This window comes from Dendrobium catenatum, unplaced genomic scaffold (genome assembly GCF_001605985.2).
Source record: "Dendrobium catenatum unplaced genomic scaffold, ASM160598v2 fragScaff_scaffold_151, whole genome shotgun sequence".
Lineage (NCBI taxonomy): Eukaryota > Viridiplantae > Streptophyta > Magnoliopsida > Asparagales > Orchidaceae > Dendrobium > Dendrobium catenatum.
This window is the reverse complement of record NW_021318613.1, coordinates 409,271-433,433: the sequence shown is the minus strand read 5'-3', so window position 1 is coordinate 433,433 and position 24,163 is coordinate 409,271.

Here is a 24,163-nt window from a genome sequence, read left to right as displayed (position 1 = left end):
AAAACATAAAGTGCAACAATCACTCGTACGGTCCCTGATCTGGAGGAGGAGCAGCACCACCAAAGAGGTTAAAATATGTACTCATCAAAAGTACATTGGTACTAATATTATTCATTTTCTCCCTCATTTAGCCCATGTCATGTTGATATTGAGCAGCCTGTTGTTGTAAATGAGTCTCAATTTAATCAAGGCGATGATCAAAATGAGTCTCTAACTGATCAAATCTTTGAACCAAATTCTGATAATTTTGTTCATTTGCAGGAGCAGGTGCACCTTCAGGCTCTTCTTCTGTATCACTGATGACATGTGCTTTTCTTGATTCCTCCTTGAAGATCGCTCTAAATGATGCGTCATTATAATACAGCGGTTTTTCATATTCTCGATCAGGATGAACCAAGTTATACTTCTTTTGCAGAACATAGGAAACTAAGTGTCCTAAAGAAATATTCCTCTTTCTTTTCTCTTATGCATGGCAAATTTTAGAAAGCCCATAAAGGTAGTTAAGAATAAGTTGGGCTTCATCTATAGGTTTATCACTCATGATTAAGAATGTCATCATGGAAAGAAGTGGGGTAATATTGACTCTATCACCAGCTTTTGGAATGATTGAAGTTCTAAGAACGTTCTGGATGATACGTGCATTACGCATAAGACCAGATACCCTAGCCACATGCTCAGTTAAACCATTTCCTCTAATCACCCTATTAATTTCATACCATTTATATGTATCATTGGTGATTAAGGTATGGGCTCTACTCCCTTCAGTCCTTAAATTTAAAAAGGCTCCTAAGTCGTGTTTAGTGATTTCAACTTTCTATTTGAAAATAAAAGAGCGAATCACAGAGTGGTCAGAATTGAAAGACATATTGCCTAGAAAATAGTGGAAGGTTTCTTTGTTATAGAGGTGGACCATAGTAAGGATAAATTGAAACTGAGTCGAAGCAAATAAATGCATTACCTTAAAGGTAATATCTTCTTGAATTAGAATTCAGGAAGGAGTGATTTTGGCAGAAGCAAATCTAGGAAAAGAATCCTCATTTGCTTTGGACAGAAAGTTTTCGGATGAATTCCTATGAGGCTTCTTAACTAAGACCTTTTGATGCTTGCTTGAACTGGCCATTTGAAAGTGATCTAGAGTAAGAAAGGAGTTGAAAGTGATGTTTAGAGAGTGACAATTGAGTTGAAAAGTCCGGCTATATATTGAAAAATGATTCGTTCGTACCAGACAAAAATAATTTGTCCCGTACGAATTTTTTGATCGTCCCGTACAAAAAATATTTCGTACAGACGATTTAATACGACCAGAATGAAACGGCTTTTCGTAATCAACGTGACTTACGAAGCATCCTTTCGTACAGACTTTAACCAGTCTGATCGTACAGATGAACACGCGTTCATCCCGGGACAATCAGAACTTATATCATTTTAATGACAGTTGAAAACCGTCCCCTACATCGAACTGACATGTGTTCGTCCAGATGAGCCAAAGGTTCGTACAGACGAAGTTCATATTAAAAACTATCTTATCCATTCAACTGCTTCATTCATTCATCCCGTCGTTTGAAAAATATTTCTTCCCGGATTATCGTAACGATCGTACAGATGAAGTACATTAAAAACTGCACTTAAAACGATTCAAAATCCCACAGTTTGTCACACTACACAAATCATCCCGTACGAAACTATTTTGTCCCGGATGATGATGACTTTTTTTTACTCAAACAAAAACTACAATTTGAAAACAAAACAAAACAAAATAAATACCAAAAATATCGAAGAAGCACAGACTCTAAAAGGAAAAATCACACAAAAAAATCATAAACACAAAAAAAATTAATTAATAAACAATCATCAATGTTGCAAGAACATTTTTATTTAAGCATTTAAATCAATCACACCAAGCCTTGTTCTTAATGCACTGAAAATATCAAAGGCTAAAGATTTTATAAAAATATCTGCAAGTTGATTTTCAGTTGTAACATGAAAGAGTTGAATTTCTTCCTTGGATACATGATCTCTTATGAAATGATGCCTTATGTCTATGTGTTTGGTTCTTAAATGTTGAATAGGATTTTTAGAAATGCAAATACAACTAGTGTTATCACAATAAATTGGAATAGTGCCTATAGACAATCCTAAATCAATCAACTGTTATTTCAACCAAAGTACTTGTGCCACATAACTTCCTAATGCAATGTATTCAACTTCTGCAATAGATAGGGCTACTGAATTTTGTTTTCTATTGGACCAAGAGACCAGAGAATTTCCAATGAATTGACATGTTCTCAAACATCTTTACCATTTAGGTTTAATATGCAGCTAGTAGGAAAAAATTTTACACAGTAACCCTTATCATATAGCTGACTTATACTTAACAAATTATATTTTAAGCCTTCAACCAATAATATATTGTCTATGGTCTATGAAAAAACTCCTTAAATTTCCAATCATACCTGTCCCAACCACTTTCCTTGTGGTATTATCTCAAAGTGTGACCTTGCCTCCACTCCTGGCTTCTAGCATTATGAATTGAGCAGTATCTCCAGTCATGTGCTTTGAACATCCACTGTCCAAGTACCATATTCTCTCACGAGGTCTTGTGTGAGAGCGACCCTGCAAAATTATCAAACATTAGACCTGGGAACCCAAATAAGTTTGGGTTCACCTTTTAGCAATTTATAATCAGATGCATGTATAATATATCTAGGTTTATGCATCTTAGGTCTCCACACCATATTAGTTTTTATCTTCAAAGAACAGGTGTGAGCTATATGTCCAAACAATCCACAATTATTACATTTTACTTTAGAAAATGGATTCTTAAGTCTTTTAAAATTCATTTGTCTTTTTAGGGATCGCATAAATTTAGGATATATAATAGTATTAGCAAAATCTTCAAGTTTAGGAGGTATCCTATTATCCTCGAGAGCTTTTATCTTTAATTTATAAAATGAATTCATATATTCCAAAATTTGATTTGTATAATTGGTTCTATAAAGTTTGCTCTCAAATTCATCCTTAGAATTCTTAAAATCTTTCTCGAGTTCTGCATAGGATGATTTTAAACTCTCATAATTTTTATTCAAGTCATCAAACTCATCAAATAATTTCATGTGGTTGTTATCATTCAAAGCATGATCTTTCCTAAGAATTTCATGTTTCTTCTTAAGCTCTTCCAATTCTAGACTTAGTCTAGCATGCATTTTCTTCATTTTTTTATATGCATCATGCATGTGTTCAGAAAATTCAAATAATTCATCATAAGTTAAGTCACATACCTCTTCTTGATCTGAGTGATCAAGACTGTCAGCTATTAAGCACAAATTAGTGATTTCCTCTTCTTTTTCAGTCTCTGATGAATCTGAAGCTGAGTCCGCCTAGAAAGCTTTTTGAAACTTCTTTCTGCCCTTCTTTACAGTAGGTTTCTCCTCTACCTTTTCTTTGTTAGTATTGGCTTTGAGTTTAGGGCAATCTGTCTTTATATGTCCAGATTTCCTGCACTCATAACAAATAACATCATTTGAAACTTTTGTATTTCTATTGAATTTACCTCTATTTCATTGCTGGCGTTTCTTCTGCTTCCTCTTCAGAAAGCTTCTAAATTGTCTAGTCATCAAAGCGATGTCTTCTTCAAGGTTGTGAGTGTTCACTCTCAAACTCTTCCACATTCAGTGCTATGTTCTTCTCCCTTCGTGGTTCAACTGTATCAATCTTTCTTTGGCTAACTCCTTGCTCGTAAGCAATAAGCGAACCAAGAAGATTGTAAATAGAATAAATGTTTAAATCCTTAGACTCTGTAATTGCAGTAATTTTAGCATCATATGCAGTAGGTAAGCAACGAAGAATCTTATTAATCATTTCAGCATTTGTTAACTCCCTACCCAATGCATGCAAAGAGGTGACTATTTGTGTGAATCTTGTGTACATATCAGAAATAGATTCATTTGGTTTCATGTGAAATAGTTCATAATCATGCAACAAGATATTGAGTCTAGATTGTTTAACCTCATTAGTTCCCTCATATGTCATACAAAGTCTATCACATATGTTATTTCCACTTTTGCAAGTCGAAACCTGCATGTAGCCTTCTGATTTTAAAGTACAAAAGAAACTATTCAAGCATTTAGCATTTAGTTGTGCTAAGTCATGTTCTTCTACTATCCAGTCTGTAAAAGGTGTTTCAACTTTAACTCCATCAACTAATCTAGTTAGTTTTGTATATCCTTCCTGGATTAAGATCCACATACGATAATCAAGTGACTGTAAGAAAGTAGACATGCATGTTTTCCAAAAATCAAAAGGTATATTATCAAACAGTGGAGATCTAGTAATAAAGTAACCCTCAGGTGTGTTTCTATTTCCAAATGTAGTCATCTACGTCAATAAAAAAGTAGTATAAACTTACGATTTTGAAATAATGCTTTGATACCACTTGTTGAGATTCATTCACTATGAATTAGGTTGTTAAACCTAAGCTTATATCCCAAGGCTATCCAAGAGGGAGGGTGAATTGGTATTTTAAAAAATTATCCCTCTTGAGTATGTTGAATAGAAAATAAACTTTAATGAATTTTTAGAAAATGTTTTTCAACCACAATTTTTAGAACAAAACAAAATGTGGAAAATAAAAAGCAGTAAAAATAAAAGGTACAAAATTTATAGTGGTTCGGTTTAAACTAGACCTACATCCACTCCCCAGAGGCACGCTCAGAGTATTGCACTAATACCACTAGTGACTCTCCTTTAGCACCCACAGTAAGGCGGAGAAGCATTTACAAAAACTCTTTCCACCACTACCTGGTGCGATAGAGAACCGTCTTCCTTTTACACTTATCCCCAGTGTTGGCAGAGAACCATCCGTCCTTTCACACTCTCCTAGTGTGGGCAAAGAACCCTTCATCCTTTCATACTCTCTTGGTGTGGGCAGAGAACCCTTCGTCCTTTCACACTCTCCTAGTGTGGGCAGAGAACCATCCGTCCATTTACACTCTCCTAGTTTGGGCAGAGAACACTCATCCTTTCACACTCTCCTAGTGTGGGCAGAGAACCCTCGGCTGTTCACACTCTCCAAGTGTCGGCAAAAAACTGAATCTCCTTGACAGATCTTCTCACAAGAATTCTAGAAGGAAGAAAGAAAAGAGTGAAGTAATCCCAAATCATGATGGGATATTTGTTGGGTAAGAAATCAACAGAACTAACTGCATATGCATGACAAGTGAAAGAGCTTAAAGACTAGAAATACAGATACTTTGGTGATTATGCGGTATAAGTGTAAGATTTACTTGTCCAAAAAAATATTTTTGACATGATTTTGTGACATAAGTGTGAAAATTCATTTGGCATGATTTAAATTTTAGCGTATTTATTAGCTTCTCTAAGTACTAAAAAAATATTGAATCTAAGGGGATTGAGATATTTTGCACCTCACAAGTACCTAGTTAAAGTTTATTATTTGTCTTGGTTATTAATAACTTACTATACATATTGCATTTCTTGTGTTACAAGGAGTGTCCTTACATGAGGAGGTTGACTAAGAGAAAAAGAAGGGGAAGGCACATAATTAGATATATTTCTAAGGATATTTAAGTGGAATAGGACTAGAATGTCCCTAGATGAGGTGCTTACAATTGTTTTTATTTGGTCTTGTTAAAGGAGTAGATAAAATAGTGGTGATGATAGGATGTTAGCAGCAAAGTCAATGTCATCAACTTGGCTTCCACTCATTTGTAAATGTAAATTTTAGATAAAAAAATGATTGTAAATATAAAATTTAGGAAAATTCTATAAAATGGCGGAAAGACAAGTAATTCTTTATGTTGCAAAATATTGACCATTAAAAGGGAAGCATAATATTAAGTTAAGTGTTGCAGAGATGAGGATGCTTAGGTGGATGAGTGGCTTGATCCTTAGAGATAGTATACGAAATGAGTATATACGTATGTGAAAAGGTTGGAATAGCTCCAATGTTAGATAAGATTAGAGAGAAAACCTTTAGACTCTAAGGTTGACCTCCATAATTCAAGTTTACCTTCAACTCAATCTCTAGTCTTATCAACCAAAAAAATATCATCAGCAAAAAAGCATACACCAACGTATATCCTTTTGTAAATGTCTAGCTAGTGAGAACATCTACGACTAAAGTAAAACGATATGGACTTAAGACTTATCCTTGATGTAATCCAACCGAAATAGGAAATTACTTGGTCAAACCACCTTGTGTTTTAACACAAGTAATAGCTCATGCATGCATATTTTTAATGATTTGAATATAAGCGCTATTAACTCTTTTTTTTTTTTGCAAGAACTCTCAATAGCACTCCTCTAGAAGCTTTTATTATATGCTTTCTCTAAATCAATAAATATCATATGTTGATCCTCCTTATTCTCTCTATATTTCTCCATCAAACCTCTCAATAAATGTATGGCTTCCATAATAGGCCTACCCGGCATGAATCCAAATTAATTTTGAGAAACATTCGCTCTTTGTTTATCAACAAAAAAACATCTTAAGCAAAAGCAAACACCAAGGCACATCCTCTAGCAAATATCTAATAACAAATTACATGAAGAAAAATCTTACAATCGACGAAATCGGGAGGCGGCGAACTTAGAAAACTCACGGTCGATTTTTGCCAAACCAGTCTCCTTTTGCCGGCGATGAAGGCGGTGATCGTCGGCGACGTCGCGTGAACGTCCAGAAGCCTCGGCGACGACGATCTAGGGTGGGGCGACGCTGAGGCGACGAGAGAAGAGCGGATATGTGAGAAATGGCGGAAGCAAATGAGCAGCCAGATGAGCTCGGGTTCGGAAATAGGGCTTTCGTTGGAAGAATTTCCGGCGTCTTGTACGCCGGAGTTTTTTTCGGCGTCTTTTGCACCGGTTAAAGGTCGTTGAGTTTAAAATGGTCGTCGTCTTGTCTGCCGGTAAATGCGCCGGGCTATTTCCACCGTAAAATCCACCGCTCAGAATGAAATGCTTGTATTTTCCAACGTTAACCCCAGCGTATTGGGCGTCGGAAAACTACCGACGACCGTTCTACCGGACATAACGCGGTTATTTTTCAGTCGCAAAATGTGCCGGTAGGAATGTCGTACTTTCCGACGACACAAAATCCACCCGAACATGCGACGATAATCATGTGTTTTCTCGTAGTGTTAAGTTAAGTATTGCAAAGATGAGGATGCTCAGGTGGATGAGTGGCTTTACTCTTAGAGACAAAGTACGAAATGAACATATATGTGAAAAAGGTATGAGTAGCTCCTATGGAAGGTAAGATTAGAGAGAGTCAGCTTAGATTGTTTGGTCACATAAAATGGCGGCTTTCTGATGACCCGGTTAGGAAAGTAGATGTATTTGATTTGGCTTATGTTAAGAAAGCAAAGGTAGACCTAAAATGACTTAGTTAGAAGATAATAAAAATGAAATTTATGTATTATATTGAAATGAGAATTTGACTCTTAATAAAACACATTGGACAAAAAGGATTCATGTAGAAGACCACACATTAATGTTGTTGTATCAACTTCAAAAATACTCTAGCAATGGACGAGTAGTTGGATAATGCAATGGTAGGGGCATCTGGATGCGATGGAACATTAAGCTGCAACACTAGAAAATCCATTGAGACTGGGATCAGAAGATGTGGAAGATGCATCAGACTAAAAGTGGGAGAACCCTCCTATTTGCGAAAATGCATCAGACAAAAATATCATAATTGTGCACATGATATTTTTGTCACTTGTACATAAGTTATAAAAAATTTATACATAAAATATATATAATTTTTCCTTATACACACTGCGTACTAGTGAAAAAACTAATGTATCTTCATTTATTGGAGTTCGGACGCAAAGCTACGTCGGGACTCCGCACTGAATAATTTTTACAAGTGTTGAGTCTATGATATGTTGGCCAAAATTTCATCTATATATACTGTATTGCTATATTTTTCAAAAATAAAAAAAGGTTTATTTATTTGAACTATTAGAAATCTTGAATAAAAAGTTTAGAAAATTAAAGATATTTATGTTAATTGTTAAAATATTTGTATAAAAACATAAACTTGAAGTCATGTCATAAAAAAACTTAAATATTAACGTTATTTTTGTAATGATTGTTAGTGTGATTATTCAATTGCCATAATATTTTTTTATGATATATATCATATATCCATTTCATTTTATCATTTTTTTAAACACAAACTCCCTTTTAACTATGTAAAACTATGCATCATGTATCTTAGTCTATTGATTGTGAGTTTGTCTTAATTGACATAAACGTGACCAAGTAAACGAAGTCGTTGACCATAGGTAGGCATGGTCTAGTTTCTCTTTTTAATCGGGTGAGTGACTCTTTGTCTAGGGTGAGTTGTCCCATAAGTTTGGGCAAGTGACTTCCTCTATACAAATTTGAGGGTTATATAAATAAATATATATATAAATTTAAATTTTAGATATGCAATTATACAAAAATTAAGAGGTATGCATGTAAATGTCCCTTTATTAATTAAAATTTCTATAGAGGTCAACCATTTTCTCAAATACTACTTTGATAAGAATAATTATTACATTTTAATCCCCCATCACTATCAATGAGGTTCCAAACATTTATTTAATTATGAGTTGGGTAAAGTTATAAAAAAAAAAAAAAAGATGTTGATTGAAATAAGAGATAGTACAAGAAGTGTGGACCATATAAGAAAATATAATATTTATATATCCATTAAGCCAATCAAATTATTTATGTCTTTATTTTCTTATCAATAAAAAAAATCGAGTTCATTGAATATATACAAATTAGTAGTGATTCATGCTATTTGCCTTTATAAAAATATATATTATATTGGGTGTGTTCAACAAAATAATCAAATGCAAAAATTCAGCCTTTTTTTTAATTTCGGAGATAAAATTTTATAAATGGTTCGTTTGGGGCAGTTTTTTTCTGCTTTCTAAAGCAATTTTTCAATACAAAATTTTTAGTTTAAGAAATTTTTGTACTAAAAAATTGATTTAGAAAGTAGTAAAAAAGCTATCTCAAATGAAACCTAAGTGCAATAGGCCTATGATAGCCAAAGACCTCCATTTGGCGTCTTTATAATACTTCAAGTGATAGCTGTAAGCAGCTCAAAATTCTGCACTATTTTATTTATAATATAAAGATATTATGTCAAAATCAACATCTTTAAAAATTTGTGAGGATGAAATGATAAAAAAAAAATGGTTAGAATGAGTTTTATACTTTTATTGATAAAACAAAGTTATGATGATCTTCAATTTTTTTAGATTTACATTGATGCATGCAATAAATTTATTTACATATTTGTACTCATCTAAAAATCAATCCTAAATCTTTAAAATATTTTTTTCTGCTACAATTTTGGTCAGATACCCCGACATAAATATTTTTCTACTGCAAAAAAAAAAATCATAAGTTTAGGTTTCGTTTGGGACAACTTTTGTCATTTTTTTTTTTTTTGCTGTTTTTGTGAAATTTTTGTGCTAAAAATTTACTTTAAAAAATAGTAAGAAAGTTATCCCAAACAAAATCTTAGTTTTTAGAAAATTTATTAAAGAAAGAAGGTATTTATAATTATTTTAATGATATGGATTGATATCGGTGGCATATATAACTTATGATGGTCATTAATTTTTTTAAAAGAGAAATAAATGGCAAAGTATGTTATACAAAAATGTGAACCATAGATCCAAATTGCTGACTTTATTTTTTTTTTTTTACAAATAATTATAATTAATAAAATGAGGATTATAAAATGAGTTCAAATAGAGCTAAACCAAAACAAAAGATTAGATATCATTCAACAAAAAATATATTGATGAAGAAATTTTCTTTTCCTTTATAATTCGACCCTTGGATTTCGATTAATGGCTTTAGGGTTCACCAACAGTTCATCATCATTAGATCTACTACAAGAAGTTAACAAAACTAATTTGTGTTGATTTTATTGAACGAGATTTAGGCTTCGTTTGGGTTGGCTTTTTTACTGCATCTTAAAATAGTTTTTTAATACATTTTTTTTTTTTAAAGAAAGCTGCTTAAAGAAGCATCAAGAAAGTTATCCCAAATAAAATCTTAGACCAACTTGTACATTGAACTCTTTATTTCTACGACTTGGTGAAAGCATAGCAATCAAATTAGATGAGGGGAAAGGAGCCTCAATGTTGAATTGAATATGGGGGATGGCATCTAACTACATTAAAAAAGAAATTAGAAAGAAAATGCCATTTGATTGTTGATGATGGGAGCTCCTTTTAAAAAGTTTTTACATACTTGAATATCATGCCCAAGCAATTGATAATGTGTGCAAAAGTCCACTCACATATTGTATTTTGCCAAAAACCCATCCAATCCAAATGATATTTTTGAATCAAAAATAACATATCATCTCGAAAGATAGAAATGACATTATAATACATATTAGAAAATAAAACTACTGTTTTGTCAAAAATGTTTATGTTCTTGGGTTTTTCCCTTACGTGAGATAATTAAATAAAATTTATTTTATTCTAGGAAATAGTTTTCCCACACACAAGCACTTATGGTTAATTATATCTCAATTAAGGTAAATTTACTAAGAACACTAATATTCTTAGGATTTGAAAATTTTAAACAATGATGTAATTTTAGAATTTTCAAATTAGATTGGCTTAAATTGGAAGAATTATTAATTCTAAGAGTCAAAAGAAGAATGATAGAAAGCGCTATATTCTGGGAAACTCAAAAGTACTCCAATTTTTTCTATGTTAGACTTTAAAATTTCAAACTTGAAATTTATTATTTGAGTTGCTCATTTTATAAAAATTTGGAGCTTATATTTCATCATCCACAAGATTTAGAAAAGGCCAAAGCGAAAAAGACTTATACAACAACAACAACAACATCATCATCAAGCCTTTGTCCCACTACGTGGGGTCGGCTACATGAATCCTTTTTCATCATTGTATCTTGTTAAAAGTAAAATTCTCATTTAAATCTAATAAAGACAAATAATTTCTAATATTTTCTAACCAAGTCTTTTTAGGTCTACATCTACCTTTCTTAACATAAGTCAAATCTAATACCTCTACTTTACTAACCTGGTCATCAGAAGGCCATCATTTTATGTGATTAAACCATCTAAGGAGACTCTCTCTAATCTTATCTTCCACTGGTGCTACTCCAACCTTTTCATGTATTTGCTTAGTACATATCATATCTCTAAGAGTAAAGCCACTAATCGACCTCAGCATCTTCATCTATGCAACACTTAACTTAGTATTAAACTTCTCTTTTAATGGCCAACATTTGCACCATAAAGTATTGCAGGTCTCACCACCATCTTATAGAATTTTCCCTTAAGTTTGAGGGGGACTTTTTTATCACACAACAAGCCTGATGCTTTCCTCCACTTCAACCATCCAACTTGAATTATGCTGCTAATATCCTCATCTAATTCACCATCACTTTGAACAATATATCCAAGATATCTAAAATGTGTACTCTTATTAATGATTTGATCGTCCAAAGTCCCAATCCCCTCACTAGGTCTATTACTACTAAAATTATAATCCATATATTCAATTTTAGATCTACTCAAGTGAAATCAAGTTTACCTTCAACTCCCTCTCTAGTCTTATCAACAAGAAGAATATCCTAAGAAGAAAAAAGCATAACCCAAGGTGCATCCTTTTGAAAATGTCTAGTGAGAACATCCATGACTAAAGTAAAAAAGATATGGGCTTAAGGCTGGTCCTTGATGCAATCCAACCAAAATAAGAAAATGCTTGGTCAAAACACCTTGTGTTTGAACACAAGTAATAACTCATGCATACATATCCTTAATGATTTAATATAAGTGTTATTAACTCCTTTCTTTTCAAGAAATCTCTATAACACTTCTCTTGGAACTTTATCATATGCTTTCTTTAAATAAATAAATATCATATGTAGATCCTCTTTTTTCTATCTATTCTCCATCGTATCTCTCAATAAATGTATCATATGTCTTCCATAGTATACCTACCCGGCATGAATCCAAATTAATTTTGAGAAATATTAGTATCATGCTGAAACCTATGCTCCATAACTCACTCCCACAATTTTAAAGTCTAACACATTAACTTAATTCTGGTATAATTTGCATAGTCATGTGCATCACCTTTATTCTTAAAAATAGGAATTAGCACACTCATTCTCCACTCATCTGACATTTTTATTCTTTAAAATAGTATTAAAAAGTTTAGTTAGCCAAGAAATTCCTTTATCTACTAACCATTTCCATACCTCTATTGGAATATCATTAGGTACAACATCTTTTTCCACACTTCGTTTTCTTTAAAGGCTCCCTAACTTTGATTTAATAAATTTGCCGATTAAAATAGAAATATTTATTTCATATAGGATGCTAAGGTCACTACAGTCAGTCGTATTTTCATATTCTTCATTAAAAAGTTTAGCAAAATATATCATCCACTTTTGTTGAATATCATCTTCTATGAAAAATACTTTTTGATATTCATCCTTAATACACTTCACTTGAACTAAATTCTTACTATTTTTTTTGGCTAACTTATACATATATCTTTCTCTCTCCTTAGTATCAAATTTATTATATAAATCATTAAAAGCTAAGTTCTTTGCATTGAATATTGCTTTCTTAGATTCCTTATTTATCTCTTTATATCTTTCTCAATTATTATAATTTTTATATTTAAACTAATTTTTATAGAAAATCTTCTTATTTTTTATCTTTTCTTGCACATTTAAATTCTATCACCAACTATTTTTACTATTAGGAGAATTTCCCTTTGATACTTCAAGCATACCTTTTACAATATTCTTATTATTACTAGCCATTTTTTTCTCATATAACATTAGCATCCTCATGCACAGATAAAATCTTAAGATCAAAAATCTTACTTTCAAAAATATTTTTGTTAATATTCTTTAAATGCCCCCTTCTAATCCTAAAATATTATTTTACTTTATTTTTTTATTTTATGTCCATTTATCTCAAAGTCCAAAACTAATAATCGATGTTAGATACATAAGTTTTCACTCGAAATAACTTTATGATCTTTGCAATCTAAATGATATTATTTTTTATAAAAAATAATCAATTTAAATTTTACTATATCCATTTTTATAAGTGATGATGCTCAACTCTTTTCTTTAATATGATATTTGTAATTAAAAAAAATATAAGCTAAAGAAAAATCTAATATGGTCTTATCATCTTCATTTATCATTCCAAATCCATGGTCACCATAAATGTTTTTAAAATCTACCTATCTACTAACATGTCCATTTAAAACACCTCCAATAAAAACTCTTTCTTCAAGAGATACCTTTTGTATTAATTCTTTTAAGTCATTCTAAAATTTTAATTTTAAACTCATATCGAAACCTACTAGTGGAGCATAAGCACTTGTAATATTAACAATCTTAGCAACAACAATAATCTCTAAAACTATAATTCTATCTCTTATTATATTAACTTTTATAACATTATCCTTTAAACTCTTATATATAGTCACACATACACTATTTCTAGTACGACTCATACTTGAATATCATATTTTAAATCCTAAACTATTAATCTCCTTAGCATTCTCTCCAACCCATTTAGTTTCTTGAATGTACAGAATATTTATCATCCTATGAATCATAATATCCATTAATTCCATTAATTTTTCTATAAGAAAACTTATATTCCAAGTTTCTATCCTAATTTAAATTTCATGGACTAGCTTTTTTGCCCACATCCATCCTTTATATAAAAACCCTTGCCTATTTAGCACTATACCTAGGCACCGATGTAGCAGCCCTTGCACACTTGTCATGTTTTTCAGACCATACAGTGTATCGCTTCCATGAGACTCCCTAGCATTAACATAATTTTTTTAGAAGGATTTATGTCATGATTATTTGATAAGTTTATGCTGGTTGTTAACTATATAACACAACCCTCCAATTTTCTCATCCAAGACTTCGGATCTAGCAGCGACAGAGTACTAACTTGAACCTAAATTAAGATTAGCATTATAAAGTACTAACTTGAACCTAAATATAAAAAAATGTAATGGGACTTATAACTTTCTTCTCACCAAGGGCTTATTTGTGGGTATAATTCACCATGTCAATATGTGTATAAATGAAGGGTCATGAAATGTCATCATACTTAGAGTTCTAGTTGTTTCATTTCTTAGCTAAAGTAATCAAGTCAATTTTCTAATCAAATCTTATAATCTTAGTAATTTTTTATTTTTTTTTTAATTTGTAATTAGATTTTTACCTCTTAAAATTCTAGATAAAAATAGAGAATAAGTTAAATATATAAGAAAAAAAATAATGTGTAAAAAGGAAAGCACCTTGGCCTGGAAAGTCTAAGGCTAGTGCCCAATCGAATAATTTTTTAATGAATTTTCCAATCTTTAGATTATTTATTTATTTATTTTGTTAAACCTAGAGTTTTTCATTTTTATTTTAGGATTTCATGATGTCCAAAAATTATGAAATAAATCTCTAAAATTTAAGACAATCTTAGGAACATTTTTTTTTAAACTTGAAGTTATTTATTTTTTAAATATTTTGATAGGGAAAATTTAAATTAATGAATAGATGGGTACTAAAAAATATCATATAAGACTAATCATTTACCCTTTTAGCCCGGCCTTTACATGCGGTGCTACACAAGTGCATGTGTCTTTCAAGTAATATAGTGAATAAGAGGAATATCGTTCTTACAATGAGTTTCCTACTCTTTTGAGTAGCAAAATGCTAATCTTTTAATCACTAATTTGATCTCATACCTAAATTAAATTGATGATGCTAAGGAAGTTAACCTATCTAAAGCTTAAATAATAAATGCATTGTGAAGTTATGATCGATCTAATGAAGTTGTGTGACATAGATTGGTCTACTTAATTTGGATATGGATTAGAGCATAAATGATTCCTCTCTTATTGAGTTTGTTGTAACTTTAGTAAACAAATTATCAACCTTGGTTAATCACTCCTTTACTGCATGCTAAATATCTCTTTAAAAATGCAAAATTCTTGAAAAAACTATTTATGTTCCCTAGAATTCTATTCATACTACTCTACTTGTTCCACTACACCTCCATCAAGGTCGTAAATCACACTCATAAATGGGCAATCCACTCACAAATGATGTTCGAAGTCACATGAAACAACTATATCATTCAATTTCCTCGTAGACCTAATGTACATTACACATGCTTCATCAGATCACATCAAAAATTAAGATTATTAAAATCTAACTAATATAATTTATTGCATGAAATATAACTTGCATAAATTCCATTAAAAACCAAAATACAAACTACAATGAGTTAAGAAAAGATAGAATCATGAATCTTCCTTGCACAAGTAGTAGCAATCACTCCTCCAACTATGATCCTTCTCTCTTGTACACACACAAACAAGTTACACCCTACTCCACATAGAGTGTAACTAAGAACACATGATAAAATAGTAATAACAACTTAAGAAATTTAGCCATCCTATTTATATTACTTCCTTATAATTTCTTAAAGCATCATGATACTCCAAGTATTAGCACTGTAGTGCTTTTAAAATGAACTAACATTACATCATTGAGTGTAACACATGCTGAATATGTATACAATTGCACCTGTTTTGACCATATTTGGTAAGATTAAAGAAGTTTTTTTTTTTTTTTCTTTTTTTTTGCATTCATGTCTTCTACATGAGTCTGTGAATGTTTTGTGTGCATGAGTGTGTTTAAATTTGTTCTGAAGTAGGTCCTACAAGTCTTTATGCATGTATGTGAAAATCTAAAATTTTTCCCATGGGAGCACTGCAGCACTGGGCTGTCAATGCTGTGGTGTTGAACTCTTCAGTTGATTTTTTGAAATTCGAACTACTATTGTAACGTAGAAGTTGGACGTTCTGATGATGTGCTGACCAATAAAGAGTGTTGCGGAGCTAGGTAAAATTTTTATAAAATTATTAAAATTCATTTCTAATAATTTAATCAAATTCTTTTAAATCCCCCTCTCAGCCATTTAGAGAGAGAAAGTGAGAGATTTTAGAATGAGAAAGTAGGATTTTGGCAACTCTTATTTGTTTTCTACTATTGGTCCAATTTAAAAAATTGTGTGGATCGAGATAAGTTGCATTTCACCAGTCTCTGCTTTAAAAATATAAGAATTTTGGGATTTTTTTGATTAAATTTATAATTTTGTAGAGCAAGACATGGATAGACAGATGAGCAGAGTGCTAGTCAGGTAACACTGGTGTAGAGTTCTACTCTTGTTGCTAGTTTTGATTATATTTCTCAAATTTCTAGCTGGTAGCCCAGTTGATGGGTGAAGCACAGAACATGGTTTCTTTTATCAGATTTTATGATATTGATAAGTATTTACAAATATTTTTGAGATTGAAGCCTTTGAGATTTGAGGGCACTATTGAACTCAAAGCAGCATAAGACTAGTTTATGGATTAGAGAGTTTCATTGGCTATTTTTTTTATTAGATGGGGAGGCTAAGTGATGGTGGTTAGGCCAATAGAGGGAGAAGTTTCAAGGTAGGTTGAACTCTCTAATTAGTTGTGTTGAATTTATATATGTTTTCTAAGCAAGTTTTGTACCTCCATCTATGTGATAGTAAATGCATGGGGCTTTTTTGTAATTAGTTCAGGGGAAAAGGAAGGTTATGTAATGCAAGGCTAAGTTTATTGTTTTAGCCAGGTATACTATGTAGTTTTGAACAAATAGGAAAACTTGAACAAAATCCTAAAAGCATAAACATATGCATTTTTAGAGTTTTGGAGTCATTAAGGAAATGTTATTCATTAAGTGAAATGAGATATTAGTGTAGAGTATGTCAAGCCATAACTATTCTGGCATGCTAGATAGAGATGACTAATTAATAAATCTCTGATGCACAATTAAAATTTTATAGACGAAATCTACATGTGCATAATTACCAAATCAATCATAAATTCAAAGTCATAATAAAATTAGGAAACCTTTAATTAGAAAGCACCATAGTTTTGCTCTTTCTTGCTTGTGGTAAGATAAGTTATGTAATCTATAAAAATTAATACTTGACTTATTAAACATAGCAACTCATTCCACATGGGAATGATACTTTCTTATGACTTTATTACTATAAATGGTATGTGCCCTTGTGTATCATTGTATAAGCTGATCAAGTTTTTGGCATTGTTGTTGAGGAATCAACGCCTTATATTTACTTAGTTAATATTAATTTTAAGATCATTAATTTAATCTTACTTTTATTTGTATTATTATTAAGCAAGTGAAAGTGTGTTTCAATTTAAATTTTATGAGCTTGTTTATGAGTTTGTTATTATTTAAATTATTTTTTGTGATGTTATAATTTGATCTATCAAGTGGAATGTTTACTTGTCATTTTTTTAGCTGTTGTATGTGTGGTAGAGACCAGTTGTCTTTAGTACTATTTGACTGAGAAACTAAAAAAAAAGCTAAAAAATAATTAGAAATTGTTAATCAAATACCCAAAGAAGATCAACCTAAACCCCTTATAGGTTATGTCAATATTTTAGTGGATGAATTTCACCGAAGTATTAATAGACCTACCATTCATGCTAATAATTTTTGGGGGAATTTTCATTTTGAATGTCTTGATATTAAAATTTTGATATTTTTGTCTTTGATGAATTTCTATGATCATATCAATCATTAAAAAAAAATCTAAATTTTTTTGTTGTTGTAGGTATTTGAAAGATATTCTCACCAGAAATCTAGAAGGATAAGAGAAAAGAGTGAAGTAATCACAAATTATAAATAGAGATCATTACCTTTGAGTAACCAAGTGAATCCTTCATGGACCAATAGTAAGAAATCTCCTTCAAACACTCTCTCTCACTCTCTCCTTCAAATTTTTTAAGTATGCACAAAGACCAAATGATAAAAAGATTGCATGACAGTCTTAAGTGGACCTTTTATAGAAAAGACATGAAAAATCATCCGAAAACTATAATTTTTAATTTTTGACCGTCCACGATTGTCCCGTACGATCGAATTTCGTATGTACGAACATTATAAAATATGTACTGTATGAACTCAATGTAAATTGGTATGAACTCCTTCGTACTCGATCATTGTCTCATATGAACATGGTTCGTCTGGTATGAACAATTTTTCCCAAGGTTTGTTGGTACAAAAATGTTTGACGGACTATACGTTTATAGAACATAGGACATTGTCCTAGGACGAATGGGTAAAATTGTCTTAACAAATAGTTCAAATGACAATCCAGAGGACATCATCATGGGACGAAAGGGTAAAATCATTTGGACGAATAGTTCAAATGACAAATCCAGAGGACATCGTCCTGCGATGAAAGGATAAAATCGTCTGGATGAATAGTTCAAATAACAAATCCATAGGAGATCAACCTGGGATGAATGGGTAAAATTGTCTAGACGAACAGGTCAAATGACAAATCCAGAGGACATCATTCTGGAATGAATGGGTAAAAACGTATGGACGAATAGTTTAAATAATAAATCCATAGGAGATTGTCCTGGGATGAATGGGTAAAATCATATGGACAAACAATTCAAATGACAAATCCAGAGGACATCATCCTAGGATGAATGGGTAAAATCATCTAGATGATCTATACTTAGAAAAATGTTTACCATCTCTATTTATTCCATTGCTTATTTGGGAGTATAACTGACCAGATCGTCCCTTACGAACATGATTCTACTATACGATCAGTTTTAAAAATTATAAATTTTAAAGCTCTCCCCCGGGGTGTGCGTGCTAAGTTACTCAATTACAATCACACTCTCTCAGACTCAAATAAAAAAATATATAGACTCTAATGTTTTTAAACATTATAAGTAGATCTTGATTTGAAATCTTTAATAATCTGGAGTATGATTTCTCTGAAATATTAGCACACATAAGAGCAAAAATAAATATTCTAAAATGTGTTGGAAGAAAATAATAATCAAAACAATAATATTTGGAATCATCAAAAATATACAAGTTGCAAGAGTGTAAAACATGCAAAGCTAAGTAGCAACTCGATCTCTCAATAATCTCCCCCTTTCTAATAATGGTAAAATAATTATTATTTGTATAAATTTGAAAGTCCTAAGTTTCTCCTAAACTCCCCCTGAATGAATAAGCATGTGAGAATAAGGGGATTTTTTTTTAAAGATACGAATAAAACATACAGAGATACGAACAACACAATCAAATGTCAAATAATATTTCTCCCCCTTTTTGACAACAGTAAAAAGAGAAGAAGAAATAAACAAACACAGAAATATAAGAAGTTATATGAGAGGCGTTTGATAATTGATCTTGAAAGAGATTGAATTATATTTGTAATAAAAAATAAATATCATTATAGAAAAAGAAGAATTCATATGATTTAAGTATAGATAAAACATAGTCAAGAAAAAATAATAAGGTCATGAATCAGTTTAAACAATGAGATATGCAAAATTATTGTAAAGTAGATGAAATGAAAATTTATGTATTTCAAAATTAAATAAAAAATAAAATTGAACAGATGATTCATTTAAATTTAAAGATTAAAAGATAGAGGAAAGAACATATACTTATAGCACTTTGTGCATCTTTTTTAATATTTGTGGCACACTTTATGCATCTTTTATATTTGTTTGCTAATTTTGTGCCTTTTTTTTAATTTGTGAACCATTGCGCATCGTTTTGATTTTTGTACATTTTCAAGTTTTTAATTGATCTTTCTAAAATTGATAATATAAAATCTCAAATTTCTCTAAGTACAAAGATATTTATATTGAAAAGAAAAATAAAAATAAGAAAACATGAAAATTGTAATAATAATATTAAAATTATGTTAGTCTAATAAGAGACATGAGTTTTATAGCCTTAACTTGATCGAGTTATAACACAACTTAAATTTTTGAAAAATTAGATTTTTTTAATGAATTCAATTTTGTATTTCATTTCAAAATATACCACTTGTTGGATCAATTTTGTCAGGATAATCATATAGGCTAACAAGCATTTTTAAAACATATCAAAAATAACTAAAATAAGACAAGATAATTTTTATTGATATTATGATGAATGATAATACATTGAGCACGATAGATATCAATACACACAAATTTCATAAAAATATAAAAAAATAATAAACTAATAAAACATCACATATCGTATCACAACTGGTAGAGAGAATCATTAAATAAGTACAGTCATCATTCTGAGGGGCCCTGACCTGGAGGAGGTGGTTGGTTAAATAAATTAAAATAGCTATTCATCATAGTTATATTCATGTTGACTGATTCAAGTTGACCTCTTACCCAGCCCATGTATTGCTGATATTGAAAGTCCTGCTACTGAAGATGAGTTTCAATTTGATTAAAATATTGATCAAAGTGGCTCTCAAATCGATCAAAGTGCTAGACCATCTCCTGAAAGTTTGAACCACCAGCAGGTGCAGGTGGAGGTCTTCTCCTTCCCTCCTCAAAGTCACTACTTTCTAAATGTGCATCTTTATTAAAAATTGCTCGGAATGATCTATCATTATAGTAGACAAGCTCATCTAGATTTTGAATATGATGAACTAGTTCATACTTCTTTTCCATAATGTAGGTCACAAGATGTCCTAAGGCTATATTCTTCTTTCTCTTGTGGGAGACATGTCCAATCTCAGAAAGTCCATACATATAGTCCATGATCAGTTGGGCTTCGTCTATTGGTTGGCTAGTTATAATCAGATATGTTTCAGTGGAAAGAAGAGGAGTAATATTTACTCAATTACCAACTTTAGGAATAATGGTAGTATGAAGAACATGTTGGATGATTCAGGCATTTCGGTTAAGAGTTGACACCTTAGGCATATGACCTACCTCTCCATCCCTCTAATAACTTGATTTAGAGCATACTAGTCGAAGTTAGAGGAAGAGGTCAAGGTATGAGTTCTAATCCCTTGGGTCCTTAAATTTAAAAAAATCCCCAAATCCTTGGTTATTTCTACCTTCTTTTTCAAAACATAGGATTTAATCACACTCTGGTTAGAATTAAAAGTCATGTTTACAAGAAAGTAGTGAAATGTTTCCTTGTTATAGAAGTAAATTAGGGGCAGAATAAAAGCAAAATGGGTAGAAGCAAAAAGGTGCATTACTTTAAAGGTAAGTTGCTCCTGGAGAAGGACTCTAGAAGGGGTGATTTTAGAAGAAACAAATCTAGGAAAAGACTCTTCATTTTCTTTGAACAAGAAATTTTCTTCATGATTTCTAGAGGAAGGTCCCCTTGTCAGTTTCTTAGCCACTCTACTCCTTTTACTTGAGCTTGCCATTTCACAAATTTTTTAAAGTTGAGAGGATTTGAAAGGTTTTTAAAGTGTATGAAAATAGAGTTCTAAACCCTTCTATTTAAAGAAAAATCGAACTTTCATACATACGAAAATATTTTCATCCTGTATGACATAGGGTTCGTACATACAAAATAAAATTTCATATGTATGAATGAATGTGTCTAAAATGAAACGGCTTTTCGTAAACATGCAAGTTATGAGGCATCCTTTCATACAGACTTTTGACCAAATGATCGTACAGATGAATAGGTGTTCGTCCGGGATGATCTGTTATTTAAGATCAATTTTATGATAGTTTGAAATGTCACCCGCTTAGAAATGCCACATGTTCGTATGTATAAACTTAAGGTTCATACGTGCGATCAGAAATAAAGAAACTATTCTGAGCGTATAACTGACTACATGCGTACATACAAATGAATACACATCGTCCATATGATCTGGGGATCGTATAGACGAATGGTAATAAAAAAATTGAAAAACTACATGCAAATTGTTCAACTCAATGATTGATATCCTACAGGATTCGCCCAATATGAAAATATTTCATACAGATGAATGACACACTTAGAAACATTCATATGATTGCTCTAAAAACACAAATTTTGAATGTGAAAATATTTTTGAAAACACACCAAACAAACGGATGAAAATAATAAAAACAAACATGCACAAAAAAATTGAAAAACACCCAAGAAAAATCACAAAACTAAAAGGTACACTTACAAAAACACATATCTATGTTGCAAAAACCTTTATTTAAGAATTCAAATCAATCACACCAAACCTTGTTCTTAATGTGATGAAAGTATCAAAGGCTAGTAGTTTTATAAAAATTTCTTCAAATTGATTTTCAGTTGAAACATGATTGAGTTCAATTACTCATTTGGATACATGATCCCTTATAAAATGATGCCTGATGTCTATATATTTGGTTCTTGAATGTTGAATAGGATTTTTAGAAATATAAATGGCACTAGGTTATCACAATAAATAGGAATAGTGCCTATTATTAATCTAAAATCAATCAACTATTATTTCAACCAAAGTACTTGTGTCACACAACTTCCTAAGAAAATATATTCAGCTTCAATAGTAGATAGGGCTACGAAATTCTGCTTTCTACAGGACCAAGAGACTAAAAAAATTTTAATAAATTGACATGTTTTAGAAGTACTTTTTATATCAACCCTACAACCTGCAAAGTCCAAATCTGAATATCCAATTATTTCAAATGAAGAGCTAAACTTAGGATATCAAATTCCTAAGTTTTAAGTTCCTAAGAGATATCTTAAAATCTTTTTCACTGCTGTCAAATGTGATCCTTTTGGATCTGATTGAAATCTAGCACAGAAATAAACACTAAACATAATATCGGGTCTGCTAGCTATCAAGTAAAGCAAAGATCTAATAATTCTCCTAAATTGTTTTTTATCAACAAATTTTCCCTTAAGATCTTTATCCAACTGAATTAAGGAACTCATATGTGTACTAACAGGTTTAGCATTATCCTTTTCATACTTTTTGAGGATGTCCTTAACATACTTCGACTGACTAATAAATATACCCTCATCAATTTGCTTAATGTTAAAGCTTAGAAAGTAACTCAAATCTCTCATTAGACTCATCTCAAATTCACTACTCAATATTTTAGAAAAATTATCACAAAGATTTTTATTTCTGGATCCAAAGATGATATCGTCAACATAAATTTATACAATGAGTATATCTTCTCCTAAATTCTTCAAAAAGAGAGTTGTGTCTAATCTTCCTTTTTCAAAAGATCTCTCAAGTAGGAAGATGCTCAACCTCTCATACCAAGCCCTAGGTGCTTGTTTTAATCCGTATAATGCCTTTTTCAATTTGAAAATAAGATTTAGGTGTTTAGAATTTTTAAAGATAGAGGTTGTTCCACATAAACATTCTTTTGAATCACCCCATTTAAAAATGCACTTTTAATATTTATTTGATACAATTTAAATCCTCTAAAACAGGCAAAGGATAACAAAATCCTAACTGCTTCAAGTCTAGCTACAGGGGCAAAAGTCTCCTTAAAATTAATTCCTTCATTCTGATTATACCTCTTAGCCACCAATCTAGCCTTATTTCTAATGACTACTCATGAGTCATTTATTTTATTCTTGAATACCCACTTAGTTCCTACTATACTTTGATCCTTTGGCCTTGCAGTTAATTTTCAAACTTTATTTCTTATAAATTGATATAATTATTCTTGTATAGCCAATATCCAAAATTCATCCGAAAGTGCTTGATCAATATTTATGGGTTCAATCATCAAAATAAAGGCTGAATGATTGATTTTTTTATTTACACTATGCCTAATTCTAACACCCTCACTAGGTTCACCTATAATCAATTCTTTTGGGTGGTATTTATAAAATCTCAAATCTCTAGGCATCGAGTTTTCTATCTATAAATTTTCATCCAAATTTATTTTCTCAATCTTTTGGGAGTCAATTTCTATCTCATCCTCTTCAATAATTGGCTCTTCCAAAATTCCAGATTAATCAAATACAATATGTGTTGTCTCCTTAATTATCAAAGTTCTTTTATTGAATACTCTATAAGACTTTACAACATTAGAGCATCCTAGAAAAATTTCTTCATCTAATTAAGGATCAAATTTTCCTAAGGTATATTTTCCATTATTATATATGTACACCTTACATCCAAAAATATGCAAATGTGACAAATTAGGTGTTCTTCCCTTAAATAACTCATAGGGTTTTTTATTCATGTTTGATCTGAAATTCACCCTATTCAGAACATAACATGTCGTGCTAACCT